This window comes from Hippopotamus amphibius, chromosome 1 (assembly GCF_030028045.1).
Source record: "Hippopotamus amphibius kiboko isolate mHipAmp2 chromosome 1, mHipAmp2.hap2, whole genome shotgun sequence".
Classification (NCBI taxonomy): domain Eukaryota; kingdom Metazoa; phylum Chordata; class Mammalia; order Artiodactyla; family Hippopotamidae; genus Hippopotamus; species Hippopotamus amphibius.
In genome coordinates this window covers 197,494,316-197,520,207 of record NC_080186.1, presented here as the reverse complement: position 1 = coordinate 197,520,207, position 25,892 = coordinate 197,494,316, and the positions used below count along the sequence as shown (strand labels likewise).

The 25,892-nt window shown below is 37.8% G+C and overlaps 1 long non-coding RNA gene across 1 annotated transcript in view; it reads right to left on the bottom strand.

The window, feature by feature from the left end:
* Positions 1–5,396: 5,396 nt before the first annotated feature.
* LOC130855254 (uncharacterized) overlaps positions 5,397–25,892 on the bottom strand; it is a 67,518-nt gene continuing 47,022 nt past the window's right edge. Inside the window, exons 3-4 of the long non-coding RNA XR_009054274.1 lie at positions 17,025–17,084; positions 5,397–5,503 (exon numbers count right to left, since the gene is read on the bottom strand). This is a non-coding gene — a long non-coding RNA (uncharacterized LOC130855254). The remainder of the gene's footprint in view (positions 5,504–17,024; positions 17,085–25,892) is intronic.

Here is a 25,892-nt window from a genome sequence, read left to right as displayed (position 1 = left end):
CCCGCTTTTGACAATGAATGGAATCAAGCCAGCAGAGGACTAATCAAACCTTGATGGGTGTGGGACTGTCTTGAGATAAACTCCTCCCCTGGGTTTTTAAGGATCAGGCTCTGGCAGATGAGACCTGCAGTCAATCAGATGTGTGATTGCGTCATGTAAACGACACCCGCTGGACTTGCCTTATTTGCTCTTATGAAATTCCTGTCAGTTTTGAGACATAAATAATTCAAGCAAATGGTTTTGGACACCAGAGACTGCCAATTATTATTGTGTCACCAACTCACCACCATTTGTTTTGATCACAGAGTATTTCTTTTAAAAAAACAAGACTTCCAGACTCAGAATAAGTTCCACATTAAAGCAATTTTCTTTACCTCCTACTTCTTCCAAACTAGTTTTATTTGTATTTTGAAAGAAGAAATGGAAATTTATCATTTAGAATGCCTTTTGTGTCTCTTGATTCCACTACAAAAGTTCAAATATAATAGAGTTGGGAATTAAATAGTACAAGCAATTACTTCAGAAGAATGGAACAAAGCACTTTTGATATTTTTAAAAGAACCATAAAATTCCCAGAGTACAATCAACACATTTAAGAATTCAAGAGAGAGAATTACAATGCTTACATCAACCTAATAACTGAAATGAATCCAGCATTTCCATTTTAAAGCCACTAATCCAAGAATAAAGGGGAGATGGAACAAACTCAGACAGCTATAGGAGAGCTATATTTGGCACTGAGTGCTGTGGCTTTGCCTCAAGTTTAGGGTTACCTCTGATAGAGTCAGAATTTTCTAGATAGGATGCAAAGTCATGCTGCTTTCCTGATCCTGTCCCTTTGTCATTAGGCTCATGATGAACAATGACATTGATGTCTCTATCACTGACTCTATTTAATAAGAATTACATTATGACACATTCTCTTCTCTTTTTTTCCATTCTGCACCATGCAGTGTAAAACACTATCAGAATGTTTTTCTTTTTATACTTTAAAATTGTATGCCATAAGTTCTGTAGCCTCAGCTAGCTGCAAAAACAAATCTACAGACAAATCAACAGTAGCATGGCTTATCCTTGCACACAAGCAACTTGCAGAGCTACTGCTACTTTATTTTAGTTCTGCTTTTCACACCTACATAGGAGGAAAAAAGAGAGTTCCAGACTTTGAATTAGTCTTCGGCAGTTTAAACTGCTGTTCTGTGGTGAAGCTCCATGGGGCACTCAGCCAGAGCCGGTCAAGTCATTAGTTCCAGCAAATGTTTTGTCATAGCTAAGACCCAGATTCAGTGATTATTCCTATTATCAAAGTTTTAGTTACTCCAGGAAAGGCACATTTGGTATTTCTGAAAGATGAACCACACAGTTCAATTGATTTGTGAGGTCTTCCCACAAAGTTTCAGTTGCATCAGTTCTTTCTTCCCTGTTAAGATTTGGAGATAATACTCAGATTTAGGATTGCCAGATTCAGCAAATAAAAATACAGCATACGTTTGAACTTCAGATAAACAATGAATATACATGAATATTCATATATATGTATGTTCATGTCTACACGTATATACTTATATACATATATATTAGTATAAGTAAGTCCTGTGCAAAATTTGGGACATACTTATACTAAAAAAAATTCATTGTCTATCTGAAACTCAAATTTAACTGGACATCCTGCATTTTAACTGGCATTTTTACCTGATGACATCACTAGTAAGTGGACAAGTGAAACTAGAGAAGTGATCAGTGGTTGCAGGTGATTCAAGTACCAACCGATAGTTAGGTGGTAGCCAGCACAGTAGCCTTTAAAAATACTCTTCCTGCCAGCAAAGGGGAATTTTGCTGGCAAGGTAATGAAGCTGGGCTCTGGAGAAAAGCTGAGCCCTGGGGAGAACAGAGCAGTGGCCCACAACAAAGGCCTCAGTGGTACTCATGAGCTCGCAATAGAGGACTCGCACCTGCTCCTAATGGGTTGTCACCATAAGGTGATTTCCCTGTGAGTATTCTTTTCAAGGCTAATGATGTGCGACAAAAATAGTCAGACAAAGCCAAGAAAAGACCTTAAATGGAAAAACAAGCCATCTAGCTTGTTTTAATAATCACCCCTCTTTTAAGTATCTCTGACTGTTCCACCCAATCATTCAAAAGAATCAAAGGTCAAAGGACAATCATTTATTACATGAAGCAGATTTTGTTTTGGAGAAATTTCCCAAGAGTCTTTTAGCACAAATCTCAGTTATAGCTTTTGTCAAAAATGTATTAAAATAGTATAAAATAAATTACATTTAATTACACATGTAATATGTAAAACTATGAATGAATGTAGAGATGGTGGCAGGAGGTGGGCACTAACTAAGGTAAATTGATAATTTGGAGATAACTTTTGTGACATTTTCTTAAAAACTACAATTCTTGTGTTTATCTTCACCTTGATGACGCTAAACCCAACTGTGTCCTGTCCCCATGAAAATGACTAAATAAAAGTAACCTACTTTGAAAAAAAAAAAAGTAACCTACTTTGTGATCCTCTTTGTACCCTTAAAAACATTATTAGATTGAAGAAGCATAGGGAGTATCCTTTCCACTGCTATGGTTTCTCTCTCCATACCACCTCTCTTCTATCCCTCCTTTATACACAGTCACATAAGAGCTAGCTGTAAGATATACTTCTAACTAATGAAACAATTAGTGTAATTTTTGTAATAAATATTAAGATATCCTTAATAGACAAATGAGTTTAACACCAGTGCTGTTCAGTATGGGAGCCACTAGCCACATGCTGGTATTTAAATTTAATGTAAAATTAATTAAAATTAAATAAAATTTAAAATTAAGTTCTTCAGTCACATTAGCTACTTTTCAAGTACTCAGTAACCGAACAGGCTTAGTGGCTACTGTGCAGATATAGGATATTTCCATCATCACAAAAAGTTCTATTGGACAGTATTGTTCTATACACTATTGCATTTTCATATTGAACCAAGGAGGATATGCATATCCTTGGGTACCACTCTGTCCAACAGTCATTGTGGAGAAATAGAAAAAAGAAAATAAAAAGACAAAAGCCATAGTTAAGAAATTTAGTTGGAGAAGACTTACTAGGTTAGTCACCATAAGTACAACAATTTCAGGCAGCTTTGAGCAAGTAAAGACAAAAATGTATATTGAAATATACATTTCAAATGTGGATGAGGATTACTATTGCAAATGTTATTAACAATACTAGCCCCATAGGGAGCTCTCAGATAAGACTACTAGGGTACATTCCCTATTTACTGCTTCCTAGCTGTTTGATCATGGGAAAGTCATTTGATCTCTCTGTGCTTCTGTTTTCTCATCTGTAAAGTGTAGATAATAATACTATCTACCTTTTTCAGTAGGGCCACCTCATCTATATGACAGGCGCTTCCCAGAATTTTACACTCACGTGTAGTGGAAATGTATGTTAACCCTCTTCACTGGCATCAGAGAGTATTAAAAAAGCAAATTCATTTCAAGGACTTAGTACTTGGCATGTAAATGTTAGCTATACTTAAACTATTTCTCAAAAGGAAGTGTCTCAGAGAAGAATCAAATAGTAGAATTTGAAAATCATTTATAACTAGCGTTACCAAGTGCTTTGCCCTTGACTGAACAGGCTCTCAGTATACAGAAATTTCAGTTTTTAACATAGGAGAACCCCAGGCAAACTGGGATGAGTTACCCATCAAAAAGAAATATATTTAATCCCGAGAAATAATCTATAAGCAGATAAGATTAACTCACTCTATCCACTGATTACCGATATTAGAAACAGCATCTGGCTAAACATTATGAATTCTTCAGACTAAATATAAGGCTCAGTGGATGAACAGGATTGGCATGGTTCTTCTTGGCACAAAAGTCAAAGTTGTCCAGCTGGTACAGAAAATAGCACAGTTCCTGTGGCTTGTGGCTTTGAAATAATAGCACTGGGCACCTCGGCATAGGGTCAGATGGTTGAGCTTTTTTTTTCTTTTCTTTTTTGACTGAAGCAAAAAGGTTTGAACATATCCCCCTATCCTCTAGGCCTGAAAACCTCAATTTCAAAGGCAACTGCTGACTAGGAAATGTGAGTTGCTACAGGGCATCCTGTTGTGTTGCTCTATTTTTTACAAACCATGAAAGAGGAATTGCATTTTATCCCTATGTATTTATTGCATCACCATTGTTCAAATGTAATCTATACCTTGGCACGTGGAGAAATGAGGCAAGAGGTGGTGTTGGTAATGGTCTTAATTAAATCAAGTATTTATGATTTCCTCTTGAAGGTCTTCATCTGCACAGCCTAGAGCAAAATCACAGCAGGGCAGCAGCAGTCAGATCAGTGGAAGAACAGATAGAATTAGCATGGCGGTCCTAAAACCCCAGTTTTACTCTACAAGGCTTCCTTCATCTGAGCACTAAATTGGATTTTATTGGATGAGCCCCAACCACCCAATGCTTTTGTGAGTCGTCCCATGGACCACAGCATTACTACTCATTCACATTTATTTGGAATACTAAGAGATAATAAGGGATGTTAACGGACAGTTAATTCCAAATAGAGATCTCCTCACTGTATAGAAGTTGAATGTGTCTCTTTTCAATGGAATTTTTCTTAAGTGGTGTCTTACCATCGGGAGAGTGACCAGTGTGAGGTCCTGGGCATAAAGAATAGGGACATTATCCTTTTTTTTTTTTTGTCAGTTTCCTAGTCAGCATCTTTGATCTTTGGTCTTATAAACAGCTTAATTTTATACCAGTCCATTTCTTTATCAGTTCATACTTATTAAATGAACCACTGATGGGGGGAGGGAGGCAGAGTTCTGCACTGTTGCAGTTCACTTGGAGTACACTGTGGGGAAAGCAGCATGAATACAGGAAAACCCAAAGTTAACCTCCAATTTGGGCCAATTGTCAATGATGGAAGGCAGCAGGGATAGAGCAAGTTTGTGGAAGTAAAAATAGGTGTCATTTTTATTTCACTTTAAAATGTTTGAAACAGCCTGAGGAGACAGTGGGGAGGAATGGCAGTTTTATCTTTTGGATGAAATTTCACCAGGATCAACATTAAAAGTCAGTGGTCGCCTCACAATACTCAAAAATTGGTCAGGTGGATTAGGAGAGTCCTAGGGGAGAAAGGGGTTATTAAATCAGATGGTGGATACCCCACAGCATAGAGTCTCAAGTCAGTATTGGGGAGATTACCATGCAAAATCATTTGGGTTTAAAGGCCATTAGATAGACCCTCATGGCTAGTAGTTTTACCCAACAAGTTTGCATCACATAACTATATAATTTTAAATAGTAGGTCAAGGACTGAGTTTTCTTCATCATTAATCAAGCTCACAGTATTAATCTTCGACAAACATCCTTACAAATCTTAAGGCAGAATACCAATCAGGCCAGGCTCTCGTTCTTTTTCCTCTCTGTAGGAACGCCTTTGAAGTAAATGAAACTTCGTGCTCAGAATAGATGAAGAGACCCATGTCTTGGGATGGAAATCAGACTGAAAAAGAAGTTAACAAGAGAGAGATTTTCTAACTTGATAGTAAGTTAAGTGATTGAGGTCTAATTTAGCTATTTTGCTGACTTGTGGTACAATCTTTCACCTTATTACATCTCTCGCTTTTCCGTCTGCAAGATCAGAAGCAGTAATACTACACTGACATGTGAAAAATTCCAGGTTATCTCACCAAGTTTTGCAAATTATCATAGACACTTGGGCCTAAGGCTTGAAAGAAGCTAGGCCATGCCTAAAATAAATCATGTCCTAGGAAGATAGTTATTTCATAAAAATTAAAACTATTGCCCCTGGCAACTATGCTGGACTTCTTAAAGCCTGTGATATTCACTAGAATCAGCTTCTGACACTATCAAGTCCGAGAAAGACTGTGGACCGTTTTGTAGCTTAACAAAGCTTTTTAACTAATTTTTTAAATTTGTCTATAAAACAATATTTACAGATACTTCTTGGATTCAAGATAGGAAAGTCAAATCCACCTCAACATGGGAGAGATTCTTTTTCTAAAGATTTTCTGTGAAGGAAATTCAATATCATCCTTCAATAACAGATCCAAGTTCCCTACATACTTCATGTAGCTGTTGAAATAAATTGTTAAGAAAATTGAAGATGAGAGAGAAAAGATGGTGGCGAAGTAGAGAGACGTGGAGTGCATCCCTCTCCACAGATGCATTGGGAATGCACGGAAAGACGCAGTCATTCCCACAGAGAACCAGCTGAACACCAGCAGACCGCCTCGGACACCAGAAAGGGCTGCGGGGAGCCCGACATAGCGGGTAGGGAGGCATCTACAAAGGCTCAAAGAGGGTGAAGTGGCGGAGCTGTGGCAGACGGGAGGGAGTGAGAAACATACGGAGGGTCCGCAGCGCAGCTCAGCGTTGCCGGACAGAGACATCGATCCGCGGCTGAACGGAGGGTCCAGGAGCGGGAGCGTGGGAACCGGAGAGCTGGTTCAGGGTGAGAAACATTGTTGCCAGTAAGGTGACGGACCGAGAGGACAGGAGGGAGGAGGTCCGCGGAGAGGAGTGCCCGTCCCTGAGAGCTGCCCGGCCATGATGGCGGCTGGAGGCTGCAGGCTCCCGGGCGGGGGCGGGGAGGAGCCGCGCGCGTGGCCTCTCCCTCTCTTTCGGTGCCTCTGCAACAGGCAGTGGAGACACGCCCGCGGGCCAACTAAGGAGCTCAGGGATAACAAGCACCCTCGGGCGGGGCTAGATTAAAACCCCTTGCAACGCCAGCAGCAGGGAGGCTGCCGAGAGAAAAAAAAAAAAAAAAAAAACAACAGCAACAGCAACAACAAAAAAAACCCGAGAGAGGCCCAACGCTAAGACTTTCTGTTTACGCCTAAGCCACCAGCGTCCCTCTGCAACAGGCACCTCCAAGCCCGACTGAAACAACAGTGCGCCACTGCTCACTCACTCCCAGGAGAAGGAGCCACTATTGTACCCTCTCCCTCCCCACACACCGACGCTTACAGACGAGCAATAAAGGAACCTCTGCTGGTCACAGAATGATGCAAAAAAACGCAAGGCAAGGAGAAGGACACTTACAGCTGAGACGCTAAGGAAACAGAAATATTAGTATCAATACCTATTGAACTGGTCCATTCTGGGATCAGTTCTGGATTTTTTTTTTTTTCTTTTTCTCCCTCTGTTTTTTTTTTTTCTTTATTAAATACGATCTTAGCCCTAAGGGATCTACAAGTTTTATAACATAATTTTTTAATGATATTTTTTATTCTTTTTTTTTTTTTTGCCTTTTTATATACTTCTATATCTAGCTAAGTTTTTGGTAGTACGGACAATATAACTCTCATACCTTCCTTTCATCCCTATCTTTTATACATTTCTATTCCTTTCTTTTTATTTGCATATTTCCAACCACATTACGCTCTTCTGTTCCCCTTTCTTCCAGCCATTTTAAGTTTACTTTATCTTAACATACTTATAAGCAACACTATCGGTCTGCTCAGACTCCTTGCTCTATTCTCCAGATGACACACTGCCTTGGTATTTAATATTAGGCTTTTGTCTTTATCTTAGTTCTTAGTACAGTTGTCTAATTTCATTCTGAGAATCTCCATTCTCTCTGGTGGTACTCTAGCTCTTTTCTATATTTGATCCTAGCTTACAAAATCTCCCTGGATTAATGTTTGTATGTGTAAGGTGTTATTTGTTTGTTTGTTTGCTTTTGCTTTTGTCTCAGATTTGTTCTGTTTCGGTTGTCAATTTCTGTTGGGTTTCTCTTTGAATACCTGATAGCACACTGGTGTTCTGTCAGGTCTTTCTAGAGCCTTATGTCCTAACGGATTCAGTAATTGTGTGTCTTATACATGTATGTGTTTCCTAGACTTAATATTCATTTAATCCAATACTTGGACATTAGTCTGAGGCTTGGACAGTCTTCTATAAACACCTCTATTGCCAGGACAAGCAACCCCAAAGGTTTGGACAACCATGAGGAAACAAAGAAACACCATGCAGGCAAAGGAGCAGGAAAAAAACCCACAAGACCAAATAAATGAGGAGGAAATAGGAAAAATGCCTGAAAAAGAATTTAGAGTAATGATAGTAAAAATGATACAAAATCTTGATAACAAAATAGAGAAAGTACAAGAAACAGCTCATAAGAACTCAGAAAAACAAACAGCAATGGATAACAAAATGACTGAAATTAAAAATACTCTAGATGCTATAACCAGCAGAATGAATGAGGCAGAAGAACGAATAAGTGAGTTGGAAGATAGAATGGGGGAAATAACTGCCACAGAGCAGGAAAAAGAAAAAAGAATAAAAAGAATAGAAGACAGTCTCAGAGACCTCAGTGATAACATTAAGCATACCAACATTCGAATTATAGGCATCCCAGAAGAAGAAGAAAACAAGAAAGGGTCTGAGAAAATATTTGAAGAGGTTCTAGTGGAAAACTTCCCCAACATGGGAAAGGAAATAATTAACCAAGTCCAAGAAGCATAGAGAGTCCCATACAGAATAAACCCAAGGAGAAATACACCAAGACACATATTAATCAAACTAACGACAATTCAACACAAAGAAAAAATATTAAAAGCAGCAAGAGAAAAGCAACAAACAACATATAAGGGAAAACCCATCAGGATAACAGCTGACCTTTCTACAGAAACTCTGCAGGCCAGAAGGGAATGGCAGGATATACTGAAAGTCCTGAAAGAGAGAAACCTACAGCCAAGAATACTCTACCCAGCAAGAATCTCATTCAGATTTGAGGGAGAAATCAAAAGCTTTCCAGACAAGCAAAAGTTAAGAGAATTCAGCACCACCAAACCAGCCTTACAACAAGTGCTAAAGGAACTTCTCTAAGTAGAACACACAAGAAAAGGAAAACACCTACAAATACAAACCCAAAACAATTCAGAAAATGGTAATTGGAACACATATGTCAATAATCACCTTAAATGTAAATGAATTAAATGCTCCAACCAAAAGACACAGACTGGCTGAATGGATCCAAAAACAAGACCCTTCTATATGCTGCCTACAAGAAACCCACTTCAGACCAAGGGATACATATAGACTGAAAGTAAAGGGATGGAAAAAGATATTCCATGCAAATGGAAGTCAAAAGAAAGCTGGAGTAGCAATACTCATATCAGACAAATTAGACTTGAAAGTAAAGACTATTAAAAGAGACAAGGAAGGACACTACATAATGATCAAGGGATCCATCCAAGAAGAACGTATCAAAATGGTAAATATCTATGCCCCAAAATAGGAGCACCTCAGTACATAAGGCAAATGCTAACAGCTATAAAAGGGGACATCGACAGGAACACAATAATAGTGGGAGACTTGAACACCCCACTTACATCAATGGACAGATCATCCAAACAGAAAATAAAGACACACAAGCTTTAAATGACACATTAGACCATCTCGACTTCATTGATATTTATAGGACATTCCATCCAAAAACGACAGACTACACTTTCTTCTCAAGTGCACACGGAACATTTTCCAGGATAGATCACATCTTGGGTCACAAATCAAACCTCAGCAAATTCAAGAACATTGAAATCATATCAAGCATCTTCTCAGACCACAACACCATGAGACTAGATATCAATGACAGGAAAAAAACTGCAAAAAATACAGACACATGGAGGCTAAACAACTCACTCTTAAACAACCAAGGAATCACTAAAGAAATCAAAGAGGAAATCAAAAAATATCTAGAAATAAATGACAACGAAAACACAACAACCCAAAACCTATGGGACGCAGCAAAAGGAGTTCTAAGAGGGAAGTTTATAGCAATACAGTCCTACCTTAAGAAACAAGAAAATTATCGAATAAACAACCTAACCTTACCCCTAAAACAACTAGAGAAAGAAGAACAAAGAAACCCCAAAGTGAGCAGAAGGAAAGAAATCGTAAAGATCAGAGCAGAAATAAATGAGAAAGAAAGGAAGGAAACCATAAGAAAAATAAATAAAACTAAAAGCTGGTTCTTTGAGAAGATTAACAAAATTGATAAACCATTAGCCAGCCTCATCAAGAAAAAAAGGGAGAAGATGCAAATCAACAGAATTAGAAATGAAAAAGGAAAAGTAACAATGGACACCTCAGAAATACAAAATATCATGAGAGACTACTACAAGCAACTATATGCCAATCAATTGGATAACCTGGAAGAAATGGATACATTCTTAGAAAAATACAATCTTCCAAGACTGAACCAGGAAGAAATAGAAACCATGAACAGACCAATCACAAGTACGGAAATTGAGGCAGTGATTAAAAATCTCCCAACACACAAAAGCCCAGGACCAGATGGGTTCACGGGCGAATTCTATCAAACATTTCGAGAAGAGTTAACACCTATCCTTCTCAAAGTCTCCCAAAATATTGCAGAAGGCGGAACACTCCCAAACTCATTCTACGAGGCTACCATCACCCTGATACCAAAACCAGGCAAAGATGTCCCAAAAAAAGAAAACTATAGACCAATATCACTGATGAATATAGATGCAAAAATCCTCAACAAAATACTAGCTAACAGACTCCAACAAAACATTGAAAAAATCATACACCATGATCAAGTGAGGTTTATCCCTGGGATGCAAGGATTCTTCAATATATGCAAATCAATCAACGTGATACATCATATCAACAACTTGAAGGATAAAAACCATATGATCATTTCAATAGATGCAGAAAAAGCTTTTGACAAAGTTCAACATCCATTTATGATAAAAGCTCTCCAAGAAATGGGCATAGAAGGAAATTACCTCAACATAATAAAAGCCATATATGAAAAACCAAAAGCCAACATCATTCTCAATGGCGAAAAACTGGAAGAATTCCCTCTAAGAACAGGAACAAGACAAGGGTGTCCACTCTCACCACTATTATTCAACATGGTTTTGGAAGTTTTAGCCACAGCAATCAGAGAAGAAAAAGAAATAAAAGGAATCCAAATTGGAAAAGAAGAAGTAAAATTGTCACTCTTTGCAGATGACATGATATTATATATAGAAAACCCTAAAGACTCTACCAGAAAACTGCTAGCACTAATTGATGAGTTTAGTAAAGTAGCAGGATACAAAATTAATGCACAGAAATCTCTTGCATTCCTATACACTAACAACAGAAGAGCAGAAAGAGAAATTAAGGAAACTCTCCCATTCACCATTGCAACCAAAAGAATAAAATACCTAGGAATAAACCTGCCTAAGGAGGCAAAAGATCTGTATGCAGAAAACTTTAAGACATTGATGAAAGAAATCAAAGATGACACAAACAGATGGAGGGACATACCATGTTCCTGGATTGGAAGAATCAACATCGTGAAAATGACTGTACTACCCAAAGCAATTCACAGATTCAGTGCAATCCCGATCAAATTACCAATGGCATTTTTCACAGAACTAGAGCAAGAAAGAGCAAGATTGCCAAAGCAATCTTAAGAAGGAAAAATGGAGTTGGTGGAATCAGGCTTCCTGACTTCAAACTATACGACAAGGCCATAGTGATCAAGACAGTATGGTACTGGCACAAAAATAGAAAGGAAGATCAATGGAATAGAATAGAGAACTCAGAAGTAAGCCCAAACACATATGGGCACCTTATCTTTGACAAAGGAGGCACGAGTATACAATGGAAAAAAGATAGCCTCTTCAATTAGTGGTGCTGGGAACATTGGACAGCAACATGTCAAAGAATGAAATTAGAACACTTCCTAACACCATACACAAAAATAAACTCCAAATGGATTAAAGACCTACATGTAAGGCCAGACACGATAAAACTCCTAGAGGAAAACATAGGCAGAACACTCTATGACATCCATCAAAGCAAGATCCTTTTTGACCCACCTCCTAGAATCAGGGAAATAAAATCAAGAATAAACGAATGGGACCTCATGAAACTTAAAAGCTTTTGCACAGCAAAAGAAACCATAAACAAGACTAAAAGGCAACCCTCAGAATGGGAAAAAATAATTGCCTATGAAACAACGGACAAAGGATTAACCTCCAAAATAGACAAGCAGCTCATGCAGCTTCATACCAAAAAAGCAAATAACCCAATCCACAAATGGGCGGAAGACCTAAATAGACATTTCTCCAAAGAAGACATACAGATGGCCAACAAACACATGAAAAGATGCTCAACATCACTCATCATCAGAGAAATGCAAGTCAAAGCCACAATGAGGTATCACCTCACACCGATCAGAATGGCCATCATCACAAAATCTGGAAACCACAAATGTTGGAGAGGGTGTGGAGAAAAGGGAACCCTCTTGCACTGCTGGTGGGAATGTAAGTTGGTACAGCCACTATGGAAAACAGTTTGGAGGTTCCTTAAAAAACTACAAATAGAACTACCATATGATCCAGTAATCCCACTCCTGGGCATATACCCAAAGAAAACCATAATCCCAAAAGAAACTTGTACCATAATGTTTATTGCAGCACTATTTACAATAGGCAGGACATGGAAGCAACCTAAATTCCCATCAACAAATGAATGGATACAGAAGATGTGGCGTATATATACAATGGAATATTACTCAGCTATAGAAAGGGATGAGATGGAGCTATATGTAATGAGGTGGATAGACCCAGAGTCTGTCATACAGAGTGAAGTAAGTCAGAAAGAGAAGGACAAATATTGTATGCTAACTCACATATACGGAATCTAAAAATGGTACTGATGAACTCAGTGACAAGAACAAGGATGCAGATGCAGAGAATGGACTGGAGAACTTGAAGTATGGGAGGGGGCGGGGGGTGAAGGGGAAACTGAGACAAAGCAAGAGAGTAGCACAGACATATATATACTACCAACTGTAAAATAGTCAGTGGGAAGTTGTTGTATAAGAAAGGGAGTCCAACTCGAAGATGGAAGATGCCTTAGAGGACTGGGGCAGGGAGGGTGGGGGGGACTCGAGGAGGGGGGAGTCAAGGAAGGGAGGGAATACGGGGATATGTGTATAAAAACATATTATTGAACCTGGTGTACCCCCAAAAAAATAATTAAGAAAATAATAATAATAATTCCCTAATAAAAAAGAAAAAAGAAAATTGAAGATAAAGAAGTTTGCTAGTAGAAATTACCCTATAAATTCACACTTAACTTTGCAGGAGTGACTCTACCAATGGTTTTAAGCTCACCAATTCTGGTTTCCAGGGATTCTACCTTTGACCCTCTTCTTCAAAACTGGAGGAAAGTAGGACACTTCTCCCTCAAAAGGAGGTTTTTAAGATTTTGAAATTGAAAAAATTTTTTAATAACTTCCCAAATTAAAAAAAAAAACACAGTAGTTTTTTAAAAAAGAAAAGCAAACAGGTTAATAGCCATGCTGGTAACAGTTCAGCGATTCTGACGCTAGGAAGGTACAGCTAGGAGCTGGTTAGATACAGGAGTGTGGTTCTCAAATGGTTCAGTTGAAATGTAAGCAACTGGGAATCTGAGTAAATGGCAGACTGGAACGCTGTGTATTTTACTACAACTTTTAGCAAATGTGAAGTCATTTCAAGGTAAACACTTTTTTGAAATTGAAGTAATTTTTAAAATAAAAACAACAAAAAAAGAGTCAAATGTTTTTCTAGATCAGTAATTCCCATGGGGTGGTTCTGAACCAGCATCATCACCTGAGAACTTGTTAGGAATGCAAGTGTCACATTTAGTGAAGAATATGCTACTGGTTGTGAGGGAAACTTTGCCAGACTCAGAAAACAAAGGGTAGGGTGAATATGCAAATATGTCTCTTGGTTAGTGGGGAGACATCTCGGGTACAGAGGAGGGACAGGAACCCAGGTAGAGTAAAACCTGAGGGAGTGGGTACACAGGCAATGTGGGGACAACCTGTGTATCTGAATATAGAAATCACACTACTCAGAAGAAATAAAAAACCATGAACCTGCCTTTGAACAAGTGGGCAGGGAGGAGGCAGTGTGCTAATAATGGAATAAGTTCTGAAGCGTACATGCTCCTTGAAAAACATCTACATTTGTATATGCTGCTTTAATTCCCACCCCCACCCCCGCGAAGTAGCACTTTTAATACTATAACACATCATGGCATAATGAGCTTTCACTTCAAATCTGAGGGCCATATACATGCTCACTGTCCTCATATAAGTCACAATCAAACAGTGAGCATAAGAGAAGTACACAGCAGCAATTACTCCATAAGAAAGGTACATATCTCCATCACGTTTTAGTGGAGGGACAGATATCATTCAGTGGCAGCAGAGGGTCAATGAAGGTAGGGTTGAGTGATGTTTGAAGAGGAACTAGAAAGCACAGTCTTGAAAGACAACCCACGTGTTTGCTAGAATCCACCCTTGTGTGGAGAAGTGATTGTTAGATTCAAATCCTGACACCATCAAAATGTGGCCTCCGGAAAGGACCGTCTCTTCCATCCACTAAATCAAGTTGTTTTCCGTTATAAACATCTTGAAGCAACCCACTTGAATATTAAGATTCAGCCAAATAAATAAATTAGTTGTAGGGAGAAATCCATGAAAGAAATTCCTTCCTAAGTAATTGTAGCCTACAGTCCCTGGTTTTGCCTGGCAGAATGAAGCTGAGGTGAACCCATCTCTCTTCATCACCTCCAAACCAGGGTTTCCTCAACCCAGAACACTTGGGCCCAGTTAGGTCCTTCATTTTCCTTGCATTGTAAGCTTTATCGTCAAAATGTTTGTTCTGACTATCCAATATACTGAACCTGGCTCCAGGCAACTAAAGAGACTTAAGTTGGAAATTACTTGTGAAATGCCAATAGTATAGACAGATAAAAGATCCAACTGTTTCCTGTGATAAGCAGAGCCAAAGCCTGCATTATCTTGACTGGTTGCCTAAATTTACCAAGAAAATCTGGGCAGAGCAAATTCATTTAACATCTGTATGCCAGTGAGTACTGGAAATTGTGAAGAGAAAATGTATACTGAAAAGAATATTATTTAATTTTATTTACTTTCCTCCATTAGTGATATGATGTTTAAATTTGGAAACTAAATTACTGTAGACAGAAAAACTACCTATTGGCTAAAATAATAAAGATAACCTTTGGTGCATCACTCCCAACAGCTAACCTTAGATCTAAGAGTCTTAATCAGCAGTTTTCACGATAGTATCTCTTGCTGAATACAAGAAGGAAAATAGGCCTCATATAGTGTGTGTTTAATAAACACTAATTACTAGAGACAGTGTTCCAATATTAGTAGCTACCTTCCTGTTCTAAGAATATAAAAACAGGGGAATACAATGCTTTTATGAACGTCCTTTTGATTAGATTTGGCCTGAATCTAACCATTCTTTCTTCCCCAAACAGGGAGAACTCCTTGAATGTTATACTTAAATAGTAGCCCTCACCAACAAATAAAATCATGTAAAACTCCTAAGTAAATATTATTTAATAACTTCAATTTGTGTTTGTCCAATTTATTTTTATTTTTATTATCAAATGAAAAATTTTCAAGACCATTTTTAAAATGATGTGTGGGCTTTGGTAGATGGGAGTTGATGCTTTGCCTATCCCAATCCGTCCCCAGGGACAACTTGCTAGTGCGCCTTTGAACAGCAGGAAGAACTAAGAACGGGATTGTTCTGATCTATGATGTGAAAATGCAAAGAGAGAATGCTATTTGGGAAGAAATTTGCTTAAAGAGCTTGTCTAATTAAATAGAGGATTGCATGTGATGAAATATAGATGCTGTCTGCTGGATGAAGAAGCTCTAGTTCTGGAAGCCAACAAAACCTTAAATAGAGTGAAGGCTTCTCTCTGCGTGTTAGTCTAGGCTTCTTTATAAGCACTGGAAATACATTCACAGAGATAAAAGAAAGTATCTCCCCTCCTTTTCTCTCTGTGTACAAGATGCAGAGTATTTTTTGCAAAACATGATAAGGAACTACTGTCTTTCTAAATATAAAACAAACACAAATTCAAAATATCTTTTCTTTTACAAAACTGTTATTTACTCCTTATTTCCAATGTTAAAAAAAAATGCTGGTAGATTTTATTCTTGTGAGATGAATACAGCCAAAAATACAAAAGCCTTCTCCAGTTTGCATTGGAACAGAGAAATTGAGCTCTAAGTTGTAGAGATGTTAATTATAAATGACTGTCTTAAAGGATGGCAAAGGACTGATACACAAAGGTGTAAGGGGTGGAAGGACTGCTAAGATATGGGGAGAGCAAGTTTGCAGAGATGTTTTCAGATGAAGGCAAAGCAACATGCACTAAAGAATGAAGTTCAGGAAAAAGAAAAAAATAACCTTGGAGCTTTAAGAGAAAGTTTAATCCAATTTTAGACCTAATTGAATGAAAAGATAGAAAATAAATGGGAGTAAGAGAACAATCAACCTAGGATACTGGAGTAAGATGCTGCATCCCCAAAATGTAGAAGAGGTAAAGTGAGAAAATACTTGTTGGAAGCTTTGGCATGTCAGGATTCAGATGACACTTAGAAAAAGAATTACAAATAAAACTGGATGTTGTGCATAAACAAAGAAGATTCTTACCATTGCAGGGTATAAAGAAATTAAAAGAAAATAGTTCCATACTGACCTAGAATGGAGAGATCTAGGAAAAACTAGATACATCCAGAGGGAGTCAGTCCATTTAAAGGGATGTAACATGAAGATCTGGAGCAAACATGTCATTTTTAGAGAAAAATCCCCTCTCTCTCAGCACATATATACTCATGCACGCGTGCACACTCACATGGAGAATGAATTAATGGGTAAAACCATAAGGAAAGTTATGCCAGGGTAGGGTATATGGGCATTCCAAGGGTAGGACAAGAAAGTAAGTTCATTACTAGATGCTTTAAATTGCAATTGAATAAACTCAAATCAGCCCATGTTAAACAAAAATGAAAAGCACCTAATTTACTGATCGTTGTAACTGGAAAGTACATGGATGAAACTGGATTTACACTTGATTGAATAAATAGCCTCAAAACATGTCATCAGGACTCACTCCATCTCCTCTGATATCTATCCATGTGTTGGACTCACCTTGTTAGATTCCTCTGTGTGGTGAGGAACTTGACGCTCTCAGGATCATATCTTTTGAGCCTGGAAAAATATGAATGAAAAGAGATTAAGAAAACGCCACAGGCAGTGTCTGTTGGCCTGGCTGGCTCGTGTGCTCCTTTCACCAAGCACTGTAGCCAGGAAGACAGAACACTAGCTGGCTAAGGGTGCGTGCTCAGCTCCACGGCCAGTAGGGAGGGAGACTATGACAGGCAAGCCCCAAACACCTGGAAAAACAGTGGGTGAGGCTCCGTTACCAAAAGGGAGCTGGCGTACTGTAAGCAGAAAGTGAGAAGAAATTTTGTATGGACAGAAACAACAAATGTCCACTATGGTTTAGTAGCTAGGTGGAAAGTGACAAAGAACATGAACTAGCTTGTGGAATTGCTGGTTAAAGAAAAGAACGGAACTGGAAGATACTTAGGGAGCAAAAAAACTGACAGGACTTGGCAAGTGGCCAATAGAATTGTGGGTACCAAGTTCTGAACTAACTGGTATGGTATTTGAATTTGCTGTCAGGAATAGAAATTGTGTAATTAGCAGAAACCTAAATGTGATGCATTCATCACAAAAATGTAGGTGCGGCTGGCATTTTGCTTAAACAAATGCAGCCACTAAAAGAAAGACTAGAGAGGAGGTGAAAAAGAGGGAGAAGTTAGAGATAGCCCCTCGTTAGCTGACTAGAGCTGCTGAGTGGAGGGTAGTGCCATTTACCTAAGTGGAAATAAATGGTTGTTGGAAATGATGGTCTATTCATTTTGGGCCATATCAGAACATTTATTAGAAATCTGACACATCATCACAGAAGGGAATAATAAGGAAATGGTGCCAAATAGTCTTCCCATGAACTACAGTAATTTCAGACTCAGAGAACCCTGAATTTAGACCCAGAGGCCTGACTGAATATTTGTGTGACTCTAAGCAAGCTTACTGTCAGTTCTTCCTCAAATATAGAATGGCAAGAATTGCAACACCTATGTCATAGATAATGTACATAAATTGCTGGCATTGAAAGAATTCAATAAATGCAAGTTCCCTTCTGACGGGTGTCCAAAGGAAGTAAATTACCAAAGAGGAAGTACCAATTCAGAATGCAAAGAGGAATATATAGCCAGTCCGCATGTACTACATGCCAGACCTCCTGAATCTATAATACAGTATGAGAGAGACAACATTTATAACTTCAAGGAGCTTGCATTCTTAATTGCGATTAACAAACAAACAAGTTCAGAATGTAAAAAGTGTTTTGAAGGAAATAAACAGGATAAGATGATAAATAGAAACTGCAGTAGGATCTACTGATTGACAGGTTGATTACCTCAGACCTTTCCATCCTGGAGAAGGCAGAGACTTATCCTTAACAGAAATGACATCTACTCCACATATGAGTGTAACTTCCCTGTGTGCAGGACCTCCCCACCAGCACCACCATGCAAGGACTTACAGAATGCCTGACTGATCCGTGTGGAATCTTCTCTAGCTCTGTGATATAGAACCTATGATATAGGACCGCTGGCAATCTTATATGTATACAAAGAAATTAACACCCCATAGGACAACTCTTTTCTGATGAAGGGAGAGAGCTAGCTTGCCAATAATATCTGCTATTTCCTGAAACAAGCACAGAGTCACAAGGGAGAAGTTCTGAGATGTAGTCTGTATAGCTCCTTGGAAGATCCCCAGAGGAGCAAGCCAAGCAGCGTTTATCAACAAAAGAACACACCATTTTGAATTGGCTTTCTCTCTTTCCCTGTTTCATCCTCCCCTTTCCTACACTCTTATTTCCCTGGATCACCTCCCCAAATAAACAAACCCTTGTCTCTAGTTCTGCTTTTTAATCACTTTTTAATTAGGTAAGATCCTAATTCTACCCTTTTCTTATAGAAATTCCTACCCGTTTCTTATAATTTTGCCAGTTCTGTGCATTACTATCTGGAATATTGCTTGGCAGATACTTTGAAATGTAGCATAATGCAGTCTGTGATTTGTAATGGTTATATAATGAACTTTATCCTCATGCCTTCCAGTAATTCATCAAGCATGACACAAGGAGTTCTTTATTTTGGATGACCAATTTTATGAAATTTAATATGTGTTCCTCATTCAAGCTGACCAACTTAAGTAGAAGTTTTCCTTTAAAGGATGTTTTTGGATTACAGATATTCAAATCACTGTGAAACGTACAGTGACTGAACATTGGTCTCTGATTATTCAGCTGAAGACTGGGACTCTAAGATGAGTTCTTGGTCATCCATATGAATCACATGCTATGAGAGGCTCCCTTTAAATCCTTTGAAGTATAGCATGTATTATCTCCAGATTGTTAATGTGCAAGAGAGCTCACTGTTTGCCAGTCTGTGGGCTTAACCTTACACAAATATTATTTTAATATCTGTTAATCCTTTAAGTTGAGTGATTTTTTTTTCCTTTTCTGCAACAAAAATAAATTTACTCTTGTTCCTGTGATAATGGGTAACTGTTTCCCTAGATAAGGATTTTGGAAAATTCTGATATAGTGGTGCCAGGGTACTTGCATTGTTCATGCAAAACCTTGAGGAGTACACAATATGTTGGCTTTGTATAAAACGGAGGCTTAGGGACTGGAAGGTGTGAAACGTCTTTCCTCAGTGTTGTTTGCTCACATCCTGGGGACCCACAGGGCTGATAAAACCAGCAATTGTTCACTTAGGTTTCTGAGTGGTAATGCTGTAAACTCAGCAAGGAAATGGAAGGTTGTTAAAAAATCACCTGAGAGAAGTCTTAAAGCACACTCTGAGAGCATGCCAAAGAAGCCCCTAAAGGAAAGAACTGCGTATCGCACATCAGTGAATGAAAATTCAGGACCCCTGAGTCCATTCACATTGAATACACTTTCCCTTCTCTTGTTTCGTAGCCCGCTGTGGGCATCAATTATTTGCACCCCAGGCTAGAAGATTGCCTATTTTCCTGAACAAGAGGTCTTTGCAGAACTTAATAGGGATTTTTCCTTTTATCCCGTGGCTTGAACTCTCCTTGAGTTATACTGTCTTCATTCCTAGTATTTTGAAAATGGGAAAATAAAAGAGTAAACTGTAATAAGACCTACCAAGGTGCCAATAAATTCAAGATAACTTACAATTGCAGTTTCTTCAACTAAAATGAGTCCATACCTTGAAATCAGGGTGTCTTTAGTGTTTCCAAGCATAGCTGTGGTTAGAGAAATTTGTGTAATCCCTCTTGATTATACGAGAAGTGGGCAATTGAAAAGACAACTGCAGGGAGGTCAGAACTCCAGTGTCAGTAATGGCCCAACCTGACTGCCATTAGTGATGAGACAGTACTGACTAAGATCCTTTACTGATAGCAATGCCGGCTTTTATAGTCTATCCTTAAATTCGTCATTATTTTGGAAATAAATGAGTCACCACCGTAATCTTTAAGAGGATTCTCAATATGCTTAATGGAAAGTTTGTCCCTTGTAAGATGACTTGGGAAAATAGATTTTATTAAATTGCTATATAATCAAAAGAACGCTTGAGCTTGGATCTTTGCATCTTAATATTAAAATCTATTTAACGAACAGTTGAAATGTTACAAGATTATGATTTCCTGATGTTTTCTTTCCTCCAAAAATGTCTCAAGAGTATAAGAAAGTCTAACTTAAATCAGTCTATATGGCACATATTATTGGTAAATCTGTAATTTTTAATTAATATTGCAGATTGTTGTGTATTTATTATCATCATTTATCTCTACACCTAAAACAACTGACTAATAGGCATACTAAGGGCCAATTTTTGCCCAGTAAAAAAGGGGGAAAGTACTGATTCTACAGTTTATTATTTATTTTTAGAAAAGCAGGAGCCTGATGAAAATTACTTAGGGCAACTGAGGTTTGAACATGCTGTCACGTATCCATGGTAGGATCCCACGTGCATCTGTGGCAAACCCAGGCTCACCATTGACCCAAATCTCTTCCTCCAGCTCCCTGCTCAGTTCCTGCAGGACCACAGCTCCCACTACAGTAGGAGGTACACTGCTGCCAGTAGCATATCAGGCAGCAAGAAATAGAAACACTTTCCACATTTCACACAGAGATGACCAGAGGTTTTATTGGTTTGTGTTGTATTATTTTATCACTCAAGTATTTCATGTTCATGAAAATGAGCCCAAGAATTATATGTGTGTAAAATAATATAAGAAAAAAGAATCACCCCAAATCTGTTATCTATTACCCAGGGATAACCACTGATTAACGTTTTGAGCTATAGAACTCCAATACATTCAAGAATATTTTTTGCAAATATTTTGTATACACATTTATATGTTTCTGTATATGTTACATATATGTTTTGTATGTATATATTTCACATTTTGTTTTATTCAATACATACTGTACTGTCTTTTTTGTTATTCAAATTTATATCTTAAATATGTATGCGTGTTAAAAAATAGATATGCAATTTATTATTTACATTGGAGAAGTTATACTTCACAGTATTTAAGCTCTGGAATCGGACCTTTGAACGCCAGGCTTATTGACCAGTTGTGCAATCTTGTGCCAGGTAGTTAAACTCTTTACCACTCATTTTCCTCATTTATAGAATGTTTTTCATAATAGTACCTACCTTATAGGATGGTTGCAAGGATTAAATGAGTCAATGTATATTAAAAATTTTCAAGAATTCCTGGCAAATAACAAGTATTCAGTAAATGTCAGTTATCATTTTTAAAGTTTCATAATATTCCATTGTAGAGATGCGCTACAATTTATTTGACAAATCCTCTGTTTAGTTATTTGCAAATTTTTTTATTGAAAATACCATAATTAATGTCCATGTGCATAAATCTTTTAATATATTTCTGACTATTTTAGAAGGGGATAAATTTACAGTAGAATTTCTCAGTCAAATGCTATTGTCAGTTTGTCCTCAGAAATGTTGAACCATTTTTTGTCCATCAAGCAGAGTGTGGGAATACTCATTTCAAAAACATTTTACATACAACTTTTTTAAACTTCTGTCAATCTGATAGGCCCGACAAAAAAGTTTTTTTCAGCATTATTATCTGTTTAAATGTTTCCAAATATTTATAAGCTATTTGTATTTCTTAATTTTGAATTTTCTGTTCAAGTTCTTTACCTGTTTTTAAAGTTAGATATGTATCTTTTTTCAATTAATTGATAAGAATTGCTTAAACATAAGTGAAAGCAACATTTTGTCATGTATTTTGCAAATATTTTTCCTGTGATTGAAGTTTTTTTAAATAAGTTTGTTTGTTTATTTATTTATTTATTTATTTATTTATTTATTGGCTGTGTTGGGTCTTCGTTGCCGCGCACGGGCTTTCTCTAGTTGCAGAGAGCGGGGGCTACTCTTCATTGCAGTGTGCGGGCTTCTCATTGCGGTGACATCTCTTGTTGCAGAGCACGGGCTCTAGGTGCACAGACTTCAGTAGTTGTGGCACATGGGCTCAGTAGTTGTGGCTCATGGGCTCTAGAGCACAGGCTCAGTAGTTGCAGCGCACAGGCTTAGTAGCTCCGAGGCATGTGGAATATTCCCAGAACAGGGCTCGAACCCGAGTCCCCTTCATTGGCAGGTGGATTCTTAACCACTGCACCATCAGGGAAGCCTCAATTGAAGATTTTAAATAACTTTTTTACAAGTATTAGGGGAAGACAAAGCAAGACCACAGACTTCCATGAAGAACTTGCACATGTGTTTCAAGAGAATGACAACATTTTCATTGCCAATCAGTGTTAGCCCAAGGGGTAGCAACAACCAAGGAAGGAAAGTCCATTTGTACATGAGCTAACCCTGCCATCTCTTTTATCAGATCCAACCACAGACAAGAAAAGAACTGGAGGAAAGAGGGGAGAGGAAGTAAAAGAAATGGTCTCCCCCCTACTCTGAGGTGTGCAATGAGAAAAGAAGGTGATCCCTCCTGCAGGAACATGGAAGATGGATCCTACTTGAGTAGGAAGAAGAGTAAGAGAGGGGATTATAGGTTTAAACTGACTAGACTGGAGCATCTTAACTATTGAAAGTTACTAGAAAGCTATGAGATCTGCCCAAGATGAGAGATAACCTCAACAGAGCATGATGGAAGATAATTGGGGGGAGAAATTACAATGTGTTGTGTTTGTACCTCCTTGAGTTGAAGCAGTTTAATATGCATACCTAGTTGAAATTTATAAAACAAAGGTCTATTAAACATATCTAAAAACTTTATTCAGTTAATTCCCAGCTCTTGTTGTGGAACATAATACATGTTTGATTAGCTCTCTGAACCTAAAGTGTATTTTAAAGCTGCTTCTTTTTAATAATATTCTTGTAGAACATTTTTTTACTTTGTATAATATGAATTCATTTATTAATAACTTATTTAGTGCCTACTATGTACCAGCAACTGTTTTAGGTACTGGAGACAGAGAAACAGAAAGTCTCCTTGCCTTTCTGGAGTTGATATTTCATGGAGATAAGCAGACTATACACAACAAATATGCTTATAATATCCATGGTAAAGTCAGTTCTTTATAAATATTTATGAAGAAAATTAAATCACAGTGAGGTGCTGGCAGGATATCAGTGGAGGCAGGTTAGGGGACTTTTTTTTTAGATGGGGTGATTGGAGAAATTTCCAAGGAGTAACATTGTTGCATAAACTTATATAATATGGATAAGATATAAAGGAATTCTGAGTATCATGGCCACTTGATTTATGTAGGTCTAGCTTTGTTGGTTGGTAAGTCTGTTTAGTTTTAAAGCAAAATTGATCTTGAAAGAATACAAAATTCCTTTATATTTAGAAAAAAGTCACTATCTTTTATGATTATTCCAGTGCATAGACCAATAGAGATAAAATATAACTCATTATGCCAAACTAATCATTGTTTTTTGTTTCTATTTGGTTCTTTCTTGGATATTTCGGAAGGCAAATGGGTGGGGAAAAGTGGTCAAACCAGTTTTGAGTAAGATTAGATTGAGAAAATCTTGAAAATTCAGTCATTCATTCACCTAATATTTCTTGACCACCTGTTATGTGTCAGAGAATGCTTTAATATTGACTTCACAAAACATTTGTAATTCCTCCTGGCACTTTTTTTAAAGCACTTGGCATGGTATCTTGTGCAATATAGACCCCAGTTGAAACTGAATGAATTGAATGAGGCAAAGAGAATAGTGGGTCCTTTCATGTCATGTATGTAGTAGAATCAATAGATTTGGCACTATTTCCTAAACGGTATTATTATTTACCTAACTTTTAAGTTTTTATTTAATTTACTAATAACATATTACATGCATAATATACTTTAGCCTGTATGGTACCTACTTTCTATTTTATTTGATGATTCATATTTTATTCTAAAGTCAAATAGATAGAGGGGTCCAGGAGGTGGCACCAGGAGCCTGAGCATCCCCTCTACCTCATGGAAAGGGGCAGGGTGGAAGTCAAATCTAGGCAAATAATTAATTAATTTAGTTTAATAATTTTATTAATGCTAGAAGTATGTGGGGTAGTTAGAATTAACATGCCTAGAACAGGCTAAAGATGTAATAACAGGCTTTGATTATAAATTCTGTTTGGGGAACATTATGGGCTCATGACATATTTGAATACACCTAAATTAGAAGGAGATGTCTACTACAAAGTTTAAAAAACTTGTGGAAACCAATTTTATGCATATTTGTTCATCATTTATGAGATAAGAGATGGATCTGTTGTCATTTTTAAAATATAAATTAAAGTTCAGGAAAAAAACTGAATCAATCAACATCCCAACAAACTTTGAAAGAAACAAAGAAATTAAAAAATGTACCATATCTTTCTGTGAAAAGGGAGACAGAGGTCTTGTCTAGTTGTATTTGAACCTCCTCTGAGAACCATAATAATCCAATCTTAATCATATAGTCATGTCTGCATTTCAGTACTAATTCAGTAACTTCTCATTCTGTTTGTGTGACATTTGATACGAACACTGCAATCTTTACTTTCAATCTAACCATAAAGTTCCTGAGTTCCATCGTTAGGGTTACCCCATCTTCTGTTACTTCACACCCTTTCCTTATTCATCTCCCCCTCTCCCCCAACTCCCATGATAACCATTGGTCCTACTCCATCACACAGCCGTTTTTAGAAATATCAGGGCCCTTGACCTGCTCTTGGAAACTTCAGTTCCAGTCTCCACTGTCAACATTTGAAAGTTGATTAAGAATGGTCAGATTCTTCCTCAGGATAGGAGAATTCAGAACCACAGACCTTGAAGCCAAGACTTCTCATTATTCTCTCTTTACTGAAAAGTTCGTATTACTGAGAGAAGGTTCAGCAGAAAAGACAACACTATGCCCTGTTGCTTAAAACTCCACATCTGTTAACCCCTTATCTTGCACTCCACTCTTCCTGTTCTGACTACTTAACTGATGCCCAGAAACAAGGCCTAAGGAACTTGTACTGCAAGAATAACGTGGCTAAGGACTTCCTAGGTGGCGCAGTGGTAAAGAATCCACCTGCCAATGCAGGGTACATGGGTTCGAGCCCTGCTCTGGGAAGATTCCACATGCCACAGAGCAACTAAGCCCGTGTGCCACAACTGTTGAACCCATGTGTCACAACTATTGAAGCCCATGTGCCTAGAGCCCATGCTCCACAACAAGAGAAGCCACTACAATGAGGAGCCTGCGCACCACAGTGAAGAGTGGCCCTCCACTTGAAACAACTAGAGAAAGCCCATGTGCAGCAATGAAGACCCAACGCAGCCAATAAATAAATTAAATAAATTAATTAAATAAAATAAAAAAGAAGAATGTGGCTAAGGATAAGGATGGAGAATAGTGTGTTCTTTGGAAACCACCCTGCTCCATTCATAGCAGC